Source organism: Schistocerca cancellata, chromosome 7, assembly GCF_023864275.1.
Source record: "Schistocerca cancellata isolate TAMUIC-IGC-003103 chromosome 7, iqSchCanc2.1, whole genome shotgun sequence".
Lineage (NCBI taxonomy): Eukaryota > Metazoa > Arthropoda > Insecta > Orthoptera > Acrididae > Schistocerca > Schistocerca cancellata.
The window spans coordinates 82,761,329-82,764,127 of NC_064632.1; the positions used below are offsets into that span (position 1 = coordinate 82,761,329).

At 43.3% G+C, this 2,799-nt stretch overlaps 1 non-coding gene across 1 annotated transcript; it reads left to right on the forward strand.

Annotated features, from left to right (window-relative positions):
- Positions 1-2,313: 2,313 nt before the first annotated feature.
- On the forward strand, positions 2,314-2,388 carry Trnap-cgg (transfer RNA proline (anticodon CGG)). The gene has a single exon. It is a non-coding gene; the product is annotated as a tRNA-Pro (tRNA).
- The last annotated feature ends 411 nt before the right edge of the window (positions 2,389-2,799 follow it).

A 2,799-nucleotide genomic window follows, 5' to 3' on the forward strand; every position in this document is an offset into this window, starting at 1 on the left:
ATAGTAGTTGCTTAACATGAACTACATGAATGGCTGCAAATGTTCTGCTCCTAGCCGAACATAACCCTTTCCAGTCAGTGAAAGGTTTCGTTCCATATAAACATAGTCCATGCCATTATAAAGTCACCACCAGCTTTCACAGCGCCTTGTTGACAACTTGGGTCTAGACTCAAACCCTACCGTGATATATTTCCATCAGAAATCGGGGCTCAACTGACCAGGCCACGATTTTCCAGTCGTCTAGGGTCCAACCAATATTATCACGAGTGCAGGGAGAGGCATTGCAGCCGATGTGAAACGTCCCCTTTGAAAAGTTATATACGACTGTGCTTAAACTGACACACAATATTTTTTAGCGCAACGCAATCTGACTTTCAGAAATCCCTACAAAGGAATGGCCCTGACTAACATTACCCTGTACCTTTCACAAATCACTTACCTCACCAAAAATCTTCGTTACACGAACTACCGCAATACAGCGAGCGCCACTACTGCCAGCTAAATAAAAGATACAAACTACTGAAGGGACTAACTACTGATAGGCATAGTTAGCAAATGAAAGACTTTAATAGAGAACAAACAATGTATTTACCTTAATATTCATAATTGATATCCAGTCTTACAAATTTCAAAACTCCGCCATCTCTCTCCCCACACCCACCACTGCTGGCGGCTCACCTCCAACTGCGCAACGCTACGCGCTGTTCACATCCACTGCCGCTACCAAACACTACAATGGCAGACAACAATGCAAACTATCCACAGACTGCACACAGCACAGCCAGTGATTTTCATACAGAGCGCTACGTAACGTTGCCAATAAGAAAACATAAACAGCCTACTTACATAGCCCCCATGCTCCCCACAAAAAATTTTACAAATTGTTTTGGGCACCGGCCAATACAGATTTGAAAAAATTTTTTATAATTATAGTAAGAAAGATATCAAATGCACACACTTATTAATACAATGTTGGTCAAACTAACATTAACCTGTACCTTTCACAAATCACTTACCTCACCAAAAATCTTCGTTACTCGAACTACCGCAATACAGCGAGCGCCACTACTGCCAGCTAAATAAAAGATTCAAACTACTGAAGGGACTAACTACTGATAGGCATAGTTAGCAAATGAAAGACTTTAATAGAGAACAAACAATGTATTTACCTTAATATTCATAATTGACATCCAGTCTTACAAATTTCAAAACTCCGCCATCTCTCTCCACACATCCACCACTGCTGGCGGCTCACCTCCAACTGCACAACGCTACGCGCTGTTCACATCCAGCTGCCGCTACCAAACACTACAATGGCAGACAACAATGCAAACTAGCCACAGACTGCACACAGCACAGCCAGTGATTTTCATACAGAGCGCTACGTAACGTTGCCAATAAGAAAACATAAACAGCCTACTTACAGATGTCGTGCTATTAACAAGAGTACCCACGTCGGTTGCCTGTTGCCATAACCCATTAACACGAAATTTTGCCGCACTGTCCTAACGGATATAATCATCGTACGCCTCACATTGATTTCTGCGGTTATTTCACGCCGTGTTTCTTATCTGATAGCACTGACAACTGCCGCTGCTCTCAGTCGTTAAGTGATGCCCGTCGTACACTTCGTCGTGTGCGGTGAGAGGTACTGCCTGAAATATGGTATTCTACGTACACTCTTGACACTGTCCATCTCCGTATACCGTGTAAATTTTAAATTGACAAACCAGAATAACTCGTAGAATAAGCTTCACACGAAAAAATGTGTAGAATCCAAAGCTGATTATTTTCGAGGGGGACATCTGCTGGTGCTAAAATTAGCCCGCCATCCCAGCCCCCTGCGGGTTGGGCAGGAGGCAAGTTTTAAAATTTTAAATGGGGACCCCCATTATTTATTAGAGAAGCAGATTCTACATAAAAGACTACGTAGATTTTGTGCTAAACATTTGTTTTGATTCCAGAATGAGATTTTCACTCTGCAGCGGAGTGTGCGCTGATATGAAACTTCCTGGCAGATTAAAACTGTGTGCCCGACCGAGACTCGAACTCGGGACCTTTGCCTTTCGCGGGCAAGTGCTCTACCAACTTTTTTTTCGGGACCTTTGCCTTTCGCGGGCAAGTGCTCTACCACCTTTTTTTTTTTTTTTTCCCAACTGAGCTACCGAAGCACGACTCTCGCCCGGTACTCACAGCTATATTTCTACCTTCCAAACTTTACAGAAGCTCTCCTGCGAACCATGCAGAACTAGCACTCCTGAAAGAAAGGATATTGCGGAGACATGACTTAGCCACAGCCTAGGGGATGTTTCGTGCTTCGGTAGCTCAGTTGGTAGAGCACTTGCCCACGGAAGGCAAAGGTCCCGAGTTCGAGTCTCGGTCGGGCACACAGTTTTCATCTGCGAGGAAGTTTCATTTGTTTTGATTCTTCGTAGTTGGCGCTGTAATTCAAGAAAATCCATGTTCAAATTTTTGCGTGGAAAATGGTTACCGATAAACAAAAAATACTTATTTACTTCTCCCTCTCTGCTCATAGGGTGGGGTTTGAGACGAGGGAATTAGAGTTTTTCAAATGTTGATCCCCATAACTGGGTCAACATGAATTTTCTTGAATTACAACGCCAACTACCAAGAATCAAAACAAATGTTTAAGACAAAATCTACGTAGTTTTTAATGTAGAATCTGATTCTCCAATAAAAAAATGGGGGTTCGCACTTGAATTTTAAAGTTGCTTCCCGCCACACTCCCAGAGGGCGGGGGTGGCACACTAATTTCAGCACCAGCAGATGTCCCCCTCG